This window comes from Colobus angolensis, unplaced genomic scaffold (genome assembly GCF_000951035.1).
Source record: "Colobus angolensis palliatus isolate OR3802 unplaced genomic scaffold, Cang.pa_1.0 Scaffold91, whole genome shotgun sequence".
NCBI classification, from domain to species: domain Eukaryota; kingdom Metazoa; phylum Chordata; class Mammalia; order Primates; family Cercopithecidae; genus Colobus; species Colobus angolensis.
The window spans coordinates 6,778,162-6,792,335 of NW_012123043.1; the positions used below are offsets into that span (position 1 = coordinate 6,778,162).

The window sequence follows — 14,174 nt, forward strand, 5'->3', positions numbered from 1 at the left end:
ATTGCACTCCAGCCTGAACAAAAAGAGTGAAATTCTGTCTCAAAAAAAAAAAAAAAAAAAAATCATTCAAAATGTGACTTCAATAAAGTTAGAAATAACCAATCTCTGGGAAATTAACAAATATTGGGAAACGAAATAATATCCTTCTATGTAGTCCATGTATCAACAAAGAAACCAAAAGGGAAGTTGGGACTCATTTTGAACTGAATGAAAAATGAAAGCACACATATCAAAATTTGTAGGATATAGTTAAAGCATGATTCAGAACGAAATTTGTAGCATAAATACATACATTTGAAAAGAAGGAAGATCTTAAATCAATGACCTCAGCTTCTACCTTAAGAAACTGCCTTAAGAAACTAGAAAATAAAGAGCAAAGAAATCACACCCGTAACCCCAGCACTTTGGGAGGCCCAGGTGGGCGGATCACGAGGTCAGGAGACTGAGACCACAGTGAAACCCCATCTCTACTAAAAATACAAAAAAATTAGCTCGGTGCGGTGGCAGGCACCTGTAGTCCCAGCTACTAGGGAGGCTGAGGGAGGAGAATGGTGTGAACCCGGGAGGCAAAGCTTGCAGTGAGCCGAGATTGCGCCACTGCACTCCAGCCTGGGCGACAGAGCAGGACTCCATCTCAAAAATAAGTAAAAAATAAAGCAAATAAAACAAAGTAAGCAGGAAAAAAGGAAATAATAAAAGATGAGAGTGGAAATCGATTAGGTATAAAACAAAAGTAATAAAGAAACTCAGTAGAAATGAAAGGGTTTTTTTTAATTAGAAGATCAATGAAATTGATAAACCTCTGGCAGGACTGATCAGGAAAAATAGAGGTGACACAAATTACATGAGAGAAGTGACATGACTACAGATACTATGTATATTAAGAGTCAATAAGGGAATATTATGAGCAATTTTATGCCAATAAATTAGACAATTTAGAAAAAATACCTTGAAAGACAAACTTACCAAAATTCACTCAAGAGGAAATAGTTAACTTCAATGGCTATATAACTTAAATAATTTGGTTTTGTAGCTAGAAACCCCACAAAGACAACACCAGACCCAGCAAGCTTTACTATTATATTCTACCATACATTTAAGGAAGAAAAGCAAATACAAATTCCCCACAAAGTCTTGCTGAAAGTTAAAGAGAGCAGAACATTCCCCAACTCACTCTAGGCCAATCAATGCAACTTTCCACATTAACAGCATGTAAAAGAAAAAAACAACTATGATCTCAACACTTAGAAAACATAAGTAAACTCTCAGCAAATTAAGGTTAGTTATCTATGAAAAACCTACATCGATATCATGTTTAATGTTGAAAGATTTAATGCTTTCCCTGTACAATCAGGAAGAAGGCAATGATGTCTGCTGTCACCTATTCAGCGTTACACTGAGTGATTTAACTAGTGCAATGAATGAAACAAAAAAAAGAAGTCAAGATAAAGTAAGTAATAGGAAATAGATTTACCCTTTTGACTGAAACAACTGGAAAACTAGACTAAACATATGAAACAATGGTTTTTAAGATACTGGACATTAGGCTGAGTACAGTGAACCCTGATGAATGGGAAAGAAAGAGAGCTCTACAACTGGCCCAGCTTACTGCCTGAAATTGTTGCTAGGATGAAGAGAGTGGGAACCTAGGTGTAACCTAAACATCTCCCTGCATTGAAGAGATGGAACTGGATTACTACTGGGAGGCCATGGCAACTAGAGTTCTCAGGGTAGAGTGTCAAATAGGAGAGATGCATACAGAGGCAGGACTCAAGATCAGTTGAGCACATTCTTCTAAAGAAAAGACTTTTAAGGCTAGGTGCAGTGGCTCATGCCTGTAATCCCAGCACTTTGGGAGGCCGATGTGGGTGGATCACCTGAGGTCAGGAGTTAAAGACCAGCCTGGCCAACATGGTGAAACCCCATCTCTACTAAAACAAAAATTACCCGGGCGTGGTGGCACGTGCCAGTAGTCCCGGCTACTTGGGAGGCTGAGGCAGAAGAATTGCTTGAACCCGGGAGGCGGAGGTTGCAGTGAGCCGAGATTGCTCTATTGCACATCAGCCTGGGTGATAGAGTGAGATTCTATCTAAAAAAAAAGAATTTAAAATTTAGAAATAAGCAAAAGAAGGTATTCCCTGTCTTTTCAATGTCTTACTAGAGCACTGTTTAACAGTCCCATCCGAGGATTGTTGACTTCTTTAGGAGAATGTGTGTTTGACTTTACTATTTGACTTTACTATTTACCATCTGTTACAGCCCAAATCCATGAAGTTAAGTGTTAACTTTTAGATTTCTGTCCAGTGGAAAAGATAACCCCAAAGGTTATAGTTTTATTGCCCTGGAACTCATTGACCAGTTTTGTATCTAATCTAGCAATCTTAATCCAGCATTCTTTTAAAAAATAACATGTCTATAAATACACACTTCCTCCAATACTCTTGGAACCACTTTTATTAGTTTTGTGGTCCTATCATTAATAAATTAATGTATTTTTGACATGGGTTCATTCTATTACTTGTGTAAAAGACATTTTAAACGTTTTAAATATTATACGTTGATTGTTCTGGAAGTTCCAAATGGACACTTACCTGAAAGGCCCAAATGGACACTTACCTCAAACAATTAAGGAGTTTTACCCTTGAAGTGCGCCTTATGGAATATTTAAGCTCAGGCATACCATTTTATTGGTCTCTGGAGTGAATCCCAGGTGGAAATATAACTTTAGCCTCTATCTCTTTCTTTATTCCTACCCTGTGTTGTTATTTTTGTTTTTGGTTCTTGGTTAAACTTGGTTCTATTTCTGATTTGCACACAGTTTACAAGCTGTTCTCAACTGATCATAGCAACAGCTGGGGTTCTGATTTTATGGTCTGCACATTTGGTTATGGATGTCGACATGATGGGAGTTTATATACTCTGTCAGCTAAGAGATGACAGAATATGGTTTGTGACTCTTTTTTCTTTATGTGAAACTTTGCCTATTTGTTAGTTCAAGTCAAATAAGAAAACGTTTTGTGGCTGGGCGCCAGTGGCTCACACCTATAATCCCAGCACTTTGGGAGGACGAGGCAGGTGGATCACGAGGTCAAGAGATGGAGACCATCCTGGCCAACACTGTGAAACCCCGTCTCTACTAAAAATACAAAAATTAGCTGGTCATGGTGGCGCACGCCTGTAGTCCCAGCTACTTGGGAGGCTGAGGCAGGAGAATCGCTTGAACCTGGGAGGTGGAGGTTGCAGTGAGCTGAGATCGTGCCACTGTGCTCCAGCCTGGGCAACAGAGCAAGAGTCCATCTCAAAAAAAAAAAAAAGAAAAAACATTTTGTATACACTGAACAGGAAAATCTATTTGAGATCAGATCTAGTGAGATTTTGTATTCTGTGTTTACTTTGACCCTTGACTGAAGTTGTAGAACTGAAGCTACAAACTCTATGGGTCTGTGAGTCTGTATGAAAAAATCATTCACTTCTCATTGTATGAATTGGTCATATTTTCCTATCTCTGAGTATGTTAATTACACTCTTCATTGACACAGTACGAAGTTATCACACTTGATAATTCTTTTTTATCTTGTCACTTCTGATGCCTTTAAGAAGATTATGTGTGTGGGTATGTATGTGGCTATATGTGTATATGTTTGTGTTTGTGTGTATAGCTACTATTTTCAGTGGGAGGGGTTACGGTTGCCAGGTAAATACAGGACACCAATTAAATCTAGATTTCAGTAAACAATGAATAATTTTTTAACATAAGTATGTCTGAAATTCAAATTTAACTAGGGATCGTGTATTTTTTCAATTTTTTTTTTTTTTTGAGACGGAGTTTCACTCTTGTTGCCCAGGCTATAGTGCAGTGGCGTGATCTTGGCTCATCGCAACCTCCGCCTCCTAGGTTCAAGCGATTCTCCTGCCTCAGCCTCCCGAATAGCTAGGATTACAGGCACCCACCACCACGCCTGGCTAATTTTGTATTTTTAGTAGAGACAGGGTTTCTCCATGTTGGTCAGGCTGGTCTCGAACTCCCAACTTCAGGTGATCCACCTGCCTCAGCCTCTCAAAGTGCTGGGATTACATGCATGAGCCACTGTGCCTGGCCAAATTCTTTAATTGTAATAAGATATACATAACACAGAATGTACTGTCTTAACCATTTTTATGTATACAGTTCAGCAGTATTAAATATATTTATAATGTGCATCTTCATCATTCTTTTCATCTTGTAAAATTGAAACTCTGTACCCATTAAACAACTTCCCATTCTTCTTTCCCCTCCACCCTCTGGCAAACACCATTCTACTTTCTGTCTGTATGATTTTGACTACTGTGCCTCAAATAAGTAGAATATACAGCATTTATCTTTCTGTGACTGACTTATTTCACTTAGGATAATGTCCTCAGGGTTCATTCATTTTGTAGCATGTCAGAATTTCCTTTCTTGTTAAGGCTGTGTAATATTTCACTGTATGTGTATACCACATTGTGTTTATCCATTCCTCCGTCAGTGGACGTTTGGGGTTGCTTCTATGTTTTAAATAGTATGAAAAATGCTGCTATGAACATGGGTGTGCAGTATCTCTTTGAGACCTGCTTTCAATTATTTTGGATACACCTCAAGTAGGATTGCCACGGTAGTTTTATTTCTATTTTTTTGAGAAACCACCACAGTGTTTTTTATAGTGGCTGCACCATTTTACACAGCCACCTTGGCTGATTCTCATTTGTATCTTTTCTCTGTAAGAAACCGTAACCATGAGCATAATACTTTTCAGTGAGCTCTGTGAGTCTTGTGAATTATCAAAGAAGACAGTTTTTGGACCCCCCAAGTTTGTTGTTTGTATCAGAAGTGAGGATAGTCTTGTGGGCACTGTTCCCTCAAACTTTGTAGTTTGATTAACTCTGGGTAGAATATATCTGTACTTTGTATTTTTATTTTTCCGCCCCAACATGATGTGCAGAAATATACCTACTATAGTATACTGCCAGATATAGTAAATAGATCTAGTTTTAATGTGAAGGTCGTTGAGTTTTACTATCGTGCATTTTCAAACTTCTATTGAAATGATTAATAAGTTTACCTTAACTGATGTTGTGGGGTTTTTTTTCATTAGTTATCATTAGTTTATTATAAAAGAGAAATATGGAAATTATTTACATGATGAAAGATTTCAGAACTTCAGTGGAATGGGCAGCTTCACGTTGATGCCATTTCACTAGTGACTTATTTCAGTCTGCATACTTTCCAAGAATGTCACCATCTCTAAATAGGAAATAATCCTTGTCATCTAGAACTACTTTGGTGCCTCCATATTCTGGGAGAAGAACTTTATATCCAACTTTAATGCTAACTGGTTGAATCTCTCCACCCTTTCCTTTAGAATGCGATCCAGCAGCAACTACTGTTGCTTGAGATTTTTCTGGAAGCATAATGCCTCCTTTGGTTACAGTTTCAGCAGCACTCCTTTCAACCAATACTCGGTCAAAAAGTGGAAGAAACTTTCTAAATGCTTGTCCTGCCATGACTCCCTCCACCTCAGACTCATACTCTGCTCTCTTGTTTTTGTATTCATCTGTCATCAGGAGTGGAGCCAGGCTTTGTAGGATCTGAAGCTCATGTAATCTGGGGGCTCTTTTTGTTTAAAAAAAAGTTTAAAAGAGTGAAAATATAAATTTTAAAATTATAAGTACAAAATTATGCACAGAAGTAAGTTTTCATTTAGAGTGAAAAAAGAAATCATAACAAATTTTTAAAAATTTTAAATCAAGAACACAAATGATAAAATCCAGAAAAACAACATAATATTTTTGTTAATTACCTGAATCACCTCTGTGATACTTTTCTTCCTGCAACTCTGATTGTTTCATCATATGACAATATTTTGTAGTCTTTCTCTCTCTTCTTTCTTTCTCTCTCTCTCTTTCTTTCTTTCCTTCCTTCCTTTTTTTTTTTTTTTTTTTTTGAGACAGGGTTTCACTCTGTCTCCCAGGCTAGAGTGCAATGGCACCATCACAGCTCACTGCAGCCTTGACCTCCTGGGTTCAAGTGATCCTCCCATCTCACCCTCCCAACTGGCTGGGACTACAGATGCGCACTACCAAACCCAGATAATTTTTGTATTTTTTGTAGAGGCGGGGTCATGCCGTGTTGCCCAGACTGGTCTTGAACTACTGAGCTCAAGCAATCCACCTACGTTGGCCTCGTAAAGTGCTGGTATTACAGATATGAGTCACTGTGCCTGGTCAAGATTTTGTAGTATTTTCTATTAAATGAATATAAAGATAAATCAATGTTTTCTCCTTCTTGTTTGAAATTTATTTTCATTACTGATTGTTTAGAAAAGTTTCTTTCAGCTTTACAACTTCCTTTTGGTAATACCATGTAATCTCTTAAGATTGTTGTCAAATTTGGTAAAACCTCTACCAAGTTTCTTTCATATATAAACTTTAAGATTTCAGGGTGTTCGGCTGGGCACAGTGGCACATGCCTGTAATCCCAGCACTTTGGGAGGCTGAGGTGGGTGATTACGAGGTCAGGAGTTCAAGACCAGCCTGGCCAAGATGGTGAAAACCCATCTCTACTAAAACCACAAAAATTAGCCAGGCACAGTGTCAGGTGCCTGTAATGCCAGCTACCAGGAGGCTGAGGCAGGAGAATCACTTGAACCTGGGCGGCAGAGGTTGCAGTGAGCCGAGATTGTGCCACTACACTCTAGCCTGGGTGACAGAGTGAGACTCCATCTCAGAAAAATAAAAATAAAAAAAGATTTCAGGGTGTTCAAATTTTCTTGTGCAATTGTGCAAATTTCTTGTGCAATGACTAATCTCAAACATACTTTGCATTAATAACATTCACTAATTTGTCATAGATGTCTTATTTTAGTGAGTACTATCTTACCGTTATAGTTAACTAAGCAAGACTTCAATCTGTTTCCAATATGTTTATATGATTCATTTATCTTCGTTAATTGGATTTTTTTTTTTTTGAGACAGAGCCTCACTGTGTTGCCCAGGCTGGAGTGCAGTGCTGTGGTTCACCACAGCCTCCACCTCCCAGATAAAGGTTCTGTTAGATTCAGTTTCTGGTGAGGCGCTCTTCCTGGCTTGCAGACAGCTGCTGCCCCTGTGTACTCACATGGCTTCTCCTCTGTGTTCATGAAGAGAAAGAGATTTCTAGATTTTTTTCCTCTTATTTTTTATTATTATTTTTTGAGATGAAGTCTCACTCTTGTCCCCCAGACTGGAGTGCAATGGCACAATCTCAGCTCACTGCAACCTCCGCCTCCCAGGTTCAAGCGATTCTCCTGCCTCAGACTCCCGGGTAGCTGCAATTACAGGCGCCTGCCGGGCTGATTTTTGTATTTTTAGTAGAGATGGGTTTTCATCACGTTGGCCAGGCTGGTCTTGAACTCCTGACCTCAGGTGATCCACCCGCCTTGGCCTCCCGAAGTGCTAGGATTACAGGCGTGAGCCACTGTGCCCGGCTGAGCCACCACGCCTGGCGCCTTTTCCTCTTATAAGGACACCAGTCCTGTTGGATTTGGGCCCCACTCTTATGATCTCATTTAACCTTAAAAGCGCTATCCCCAAATCTAGTCACATTGGTTAGGGCTTCAATATATAAATTTCAGTGGTGGCTGGGGAGGGGACTAGGGGAGGTGATGTGCTGGGAAACACAATTCAGTCCCTCACAGTAAGCATTTTAAGCTTAGCATATTACTCACTAAACAAAATTTTGGTTCTATTCCTATAAAAGACTGTTGATGCCTGGCCCATCCTCCTGCCTCAGCCTCCCAAAGTGCTGGAATTACTGGTGTGAGCCACCACACCTGGCCTCCTGCTGGTTCTTGCTCATAGTGCTTTGTTTCCTGGCAGTTTTGTGATTTGTTTCTGTTTTTGTCTTGCTTGCTCTACTGACTTTTTAAAAACGTTTTCTTTGGAAATTCCTTGAGGCCTGGGATAGATAGATGAGTTCCTCCAAAGGGACATGCTTCTTTTGAGCGTCTGAGGGCATCATTGTACTAGGACTATTTGAATCCTAATTCTTGGCTTATTATTATGATTTTTTTTCTTTTAGGTTATATGTGTTAGGTTATATGTGTTTCTGCTGCAAACCTGCATTAGAGCTGGCTTGTGGTTACAGGTTCTTGGAGGAGATAATCTCCCTTTCCCGACTCAGCACCAAATTTTGAGATGAGCAATTACTGTTGTAGTCATCTGGTGGTGATAATTATGGTGGAGAAATGGATGATTTCTAATTTGCCTTACACTGAGAGAGTAACTCTTTGGGACCCAGCTTTATAGGGGGAAGAGGGAATCTCCTTTTAGATTCCCTATTTTAGGTGGGTCTGGGCTTTCATTTCCAACCTACATGCTGCACAGTGCTATTGAACTTGAACCTAAGTTCTTCCAGTTTTGGTAGATATCCTCTAGATTTCACTTCATTCTTACTTTATTATATTTCATTGTTTGAAATATATTTTTCACATTTTAACATCTTTGAAATCAGTATGTATCTTAAACTGTCTATAATCACTCTCAGCCAGTCAGCCATTATGTAAATGTCATTGTTTATGCATGTGTGAATATTGAAATTGCAGCATCAAAAATTGCAGAATGAATGTCAGTGGCTTGGTAGAAAATCTTGAGACTAACAGTGGAGCATTCTTCTAACCCCGAGACATCAAATGTTAGTGGAGAGGGAATGGTATAGTGAATCAGACTTTTCAGCAACACTCCTAAAACGAGTCAGAAGTAGATTAGTGCTGCATAATAGCAAAGTCAGGCTTAAGAGCCCAGTATCAATGTTTTTTTTCATTATGTTAAGGATTGTTTTTTGAAATAATACATTACTAATGTTCTTGATGGCACAGAGAATTGTGTGGAAGAGTCAGATTAAATGTGAGGTAGTTTTAAGCATACCTTAAGCAAATTTTTCACTTACATTTTACTGTTAATATATGCTCAAGAGTAATATATGATTAAAGATAAGCTGGATCAGGCTGGGGTGGTGGCTCACGCCTGTAATCCCAGCCCTTTGGGAGGCTGAGGCAGGAGGATCACTTGAGCCCAGGAGTTCAAGACCAGCTTGGGCAACATAGCAAGACCCTGTCACTACTAAAGTAAAAAAGTTGGCCAGGCGCCGTGGCTCATGCCTGTAATCCCAGCACTTTTGGAGGCCGAGGCGGGCAGATCACCTGACGTTGGGAGTTCGAGACTAGCCTGACCAACATGGAGAAACCCCGTCTGCTCTAAAAATACAAAATTAGCCGAATGTGGTGGCATATGCCTGTAATCCCAGCTACTCGGGAGGCTGAGACCGGAGGACTGCTTGAGCCCAGGAGGTCCAGCCTGCAGTGAGCCATGATCACACCACTGTACTCCAGCCTGGGCGACAGAGTGAGACCCTGTCTCAAAAAAATAAAATTACAAAAATAAGCTGGGTGTGGTAGCATGTGTCTACAGTCTCAGCTACTCAGGAGGCAGAGGCAGGAGGATTGCTTGAGGTCAGGACTTCAAGTCTTGGGTAACATAGCAAGATCTTGTCTTTAAATAAGTAAATAAATAAAAATGAAGAAAAAAATAGAAGATATGCCTACAAGATCTTCCATAAGTATAAAATAAAAGTTACAAGAAAAAAGTTATAAGAAAGCATTATGTCATAGTTTGATAGCATTTTTTTTTCTTTCTTAGTAGTAAAGTAATGGCATATCTTTCAACCAATGATGCCTTAGAACAGTCATACAATACATTAAGTAATCTTTACTTTCTTGTCAGCTTCTGAATGCATTTAAGACTTTTTAAAAATCCAGTAATTTTAGTTGATTTTACCAGATGGTTCAGTCCTGTGGTACCTAGTCTACTATACTAAACAGAAATATTTTTGTAGTACTTTTATAATCAGAAAACATAATATTTCCAAAAAATTGTTTGGTTTAGAAGTGGTCTTTCTGGAGAAAAGAGTAAGAACTATAGTAAGAAAAAAAAAAACAAAACTTTTTTTCTTTGGGATAGGAACATTTTTAGCATGTTTGTATATTATTTGTGTGTTAATGCTTCTAACATTTTGTGTATCTCTTCTCTCTTCTTAATTAGATTTTCTGGAGGCTCGTATATTTCTTTTTTTGGAGACAGAGTCTCGCTCTGTCCCTTAGGCTGGAGTGCAGTGGTGTGATCTCCGCTCACTGCAACCTCCACCTCCCAGGTTCAAGCTATTCTCCTGCCTCAGCCTCCCGAGTAGCTGGGATTACAGGTGCCTGCCACCATGCCCCATTCATTTTTGTATTTTTAGTAGAAACAGAGTGTCACTATGTTGGTCAGGCTGGTCTCAAACTCCCAACTTCAAGTGATCTGCCCACCTTGGCCTCCCAAAGTGCTGGGATTACAGGTATGCACCACCATGCCCGGCCTGTCATTGTTTTTTATATAATAATTTTACATAATATATAATAATTTTTCTTACTCAAATACTGCTTTGACTTCATCACAAAGATTTAGATAGGTTGGTATTTTCATTATTATTTATCATTATTATTTTTAAATGACTAACTAATAATACTTCCTAACATTTGTCATACACTTTTATATAGCCTACCAAGCACGCTCTTTTTGTACTTTCCCTTTCTTTCTTCTTTTTTGTCCAAGTTCTCATCTGTGGGGTACTTGTTTATTTTATAGGTTATTGACGACTATTCCTAAGACTATTGATGATTATACCTAAGAAAACATTTATGCCATTAATGTTTCATTGTGTTTGTTCATTTTTTTAGTGTCTTTTTTTTGTTTGTTTAAAATAGAGAAGGGGTCTTGCTTCGCTGCTCAGGCTTGTCTCAAATTCCTGGCTTTAAGCGATCCTCCTGCCTAGGCATCCCGAAGTACTAGGATTACAGGCATGAACCACTGCACCTGGCCTAATGTTTAATTGTGGATGGAAAATATAGCCCCAAAAGTGTTTTCCTTTATTGTCTTTAATGAGATTTTTCTCTATAACCGGATATGCTCAATTTCTTTTCTTTTTTTTTTTTTTTTGAGACAGAGTCTCACTCTGTCACCCAGGCTGGAGTACAGTGGTACAATCTCAGCTTACTGCAAGCCTCAACCTCCCAAGTAGCTGGGACTATAGGTGCGTGCCACCACGCCCGGCTAATTTTTTGTATTTTTAGTAGAGACAAGGTTTCACTGTGTTAGCCAGGATGGTCTCGATCTCCTGACCTTGTGATTCGCCCGCCTCAGTCTCCCAAAGTGCTGAGATTACAGGCGTGAGCCACTGCACCCAGCCTGGATGTGCTGAATTTCTGTACATTGTTTGTAGAATATAAAATCTGAAATAATGTTTTATGTTATGAATGTTTCAGTCCTTCATGCCTTTATACATACTGTCTGCTTAATCTGTCACGGATATTAGATAATTAAAATCTCCTACTATAATTGTATTTTATACCATTTTCTCATTACAAACCTACCAGTCTACATTATATATTTAGCTGCTATGTTAGTTTCTATCAATTCCTTAATATTATATTTTCATCTCTGACTATCCTTTATCATATGCAAGAACTCCACCTGCTTTAGTGCTTTCTTTTTTTTTTCCTTTTTCAGCAAAAGTGTCTACTCTGTTGTCCAGGCTGGAATGTACTAGTACCATCATAGCTCATTGCAGCCTCTAACTCCTGGGCTCAAGTGATCCTCCCACTTCAGTCTCCTGAGTGACTAGGACTGCTGGCATAGGTACTACATTTGGCTGATTTTTAAATGTTTTACAGGAACAGGGCCTTGCTATGCTACCTAAGCTGGTCTCAAACAGGACAGCTATGGCATGGCAGGCGGCTTACCCAAGGGCAAATGATCCAAGAGGGAGGGAGAGAGAACAAGATAGAAGCCATAGTATCTTTAATAACCCAATTTCCCAAATGACGTACTATCACTTTTGCTGTATTCTGTCCGTCATAGAGAACAACCCCAGTACCATATGGGAAGAGACAACACAAGGATGTCAGTACCAGGAGGTACGAATCATTGGGAGCTATCTTCAGGCTGGCTACCTCAAACACCCCATTTTTATTCTACTGGTGAATATTTTAAGTTCACAATCATCCTTGATTGTATATTTGCCTACTTACAGTTGCCTGATAAAAAAAACTTTGGCAATAATATTATAAGGTAAGCAATTTGGTTTATTTTGGCTTATTTTATAACTTTCTTATCCTTTCTGGTTATTAATTTACTTAGAGGTTTTATAGTTTCCCAAACCAATCTCTCTTCTACATCTTTTTCTAATATTATATTAATTAAGAAGACTTACCAACAACTGTAGTTAATATCACTGCATCAATCAGGGTGCTACCAGAGAAAAAGAACCAATAGGAAATACAGTTGGCCCTTGAACAACATGCGTAAGAACCACGTGGGTCCCCTTATACACAGATTTTTTTCCATAATTATATTGGAAAAGTTTTTGGAGATTTGGGACAATTTGAATATACAGCCTAGAAAAACCATGTAGTCAAAAAATGTTGAAAAAAGTTAAGAAAAAGGCATGTCATGAATGCATACAACATATATATAGTCTGTTTTATCATTTGCTATCATAAAATGTACACAAATCTATTATAAAGAGTTAAAATTTATCAAAACTGACAAACATACACTGAATATGGTAACTTTCACAGTCGTGAGCAATGTAAACAAAGGTAAACATGCATTATTAAATCATAACTGCATAGAATTAACTGTTGTGCATGTTGTGCTGCTCTGATCATGTTTTACCTACCTCCTGTTGCTGTTGTGGTGAGCTCACGTGTGGTTAGTATCTGTTTTAACCACCGTGTGGCCTTAATCATCTCTGCATGAACAGTTCATCTCTCTAGTAGATTGTACATCACAATAAAAAAATGATTTCTTGAAGTTCTAGCATATTTTTCATCATGTTTAACGCAACACCATAAACCTTGAATAACACCATGTGTCCCATACCAAGTGCCACTAGTGACTGGAAGTGCTTCCAGGAAGCAGGAAAAAGTCCTGACATCACAAAGAAAAGCCGAATTGCTTGATGCTTACCATAGACTGAGGGCTGCAGCTGCAGTTGCCTGCCATTACAAGATAAATGAATCTAGCACAAGGACTGTTGTAAAAAAAGGAAAGGAAATTCACAAAGCCATGGCTCTGCTATGCCAGCAGATACAAAAACTGTACACACTTTGTGAAATACCTTTTTGTTTGGTATTGAAAATGTAGCTCTCTTTTTTTTTGGACAGAGTCTTGCTTTGTCACCCTGGTTGGAGTGCAGTGGTGTGATCTCGGCTCACTGCAATGTCCACTTCCTGGGTTCAAATGATTCTCCTGCCTCAGCCTCCCAGATAGCTGGGACTACAGGTGTGTGCCACCATGCTTGGCTATTTTTTTTTTTTGTATTTTTTTGTAGCGAGGGAGTTTCACCATGTTGGCCAGGCTGGTCTCAAACTCTTAACCTGTTGATCCACATGCCAAGGGCTCCCAAAGTGCTGGGATTACAGGATTACAGGCATGAGCCACTGCACCCAGCCAAAAATGGAGCTTTTATGTGGGTACAGAATTGCTGTAAGAAAGGTATTCCTATAGACTCTGATATGATTTTAGAAAAAGTGAAGTCATTATATGACAACTTAAAGCAAAAGGAAGGTGAAGGATCTAAAGCTGGAGAATTTAATGCCAGCAAAGGATGGTTTAATAATTTTATTTGTTTGTGTATTTGGGTTGATAATTTTAGAAAGAGATTGGGATTAAAAAATGTCAAGATGACAAAAGAAACAGCTTCTGGCAACCTAGAAGCAGCAGATGAGTTCCCAGATGCCACTGAGAAAATCATTGAGGAGAAAGGATATCTGCCTGAACAGGTTTTTAATGCAGACAAATGTGTCCTATTCTGGAAAAAAAAAATTGCCAAGAAGGACATTTATTAGTAAAGAAAAGAAGTGAACACCAGGGTTTAAGACAGAAAGGGATAGTCTAACTACTGTTTTGTGCAAATGCAATCAGGTTTATGATCAGAACTGCCCTTATTTATAAAGCTACTAACCCTCGAGCCTTGAAGGGAAAAGATAAACACAAGCTGTTGTCCTTTGGTTGCACAACAGTAAGGCCTGGAAAATGAGAATCCTTTTTCTGGAGTGGTTCCATCAATACTTTGACCCTTTCTT

The 14,174-nt window shown here is 38.8% G+C and overlaps 1 pseudogene; it reads right to left on the reverse strand.

Moving 5' to 3' along the window:
• Window positions 1–5,226: 5,226 nt before the first annotated feature.
• LOC105504414 lies at window positions 5,227–5,520 on the reverse strand (annotated as a pseudogene).
• Between the last annotated feature and the right edge of the window lie 8,654 nt (window positions 5,521–14,174).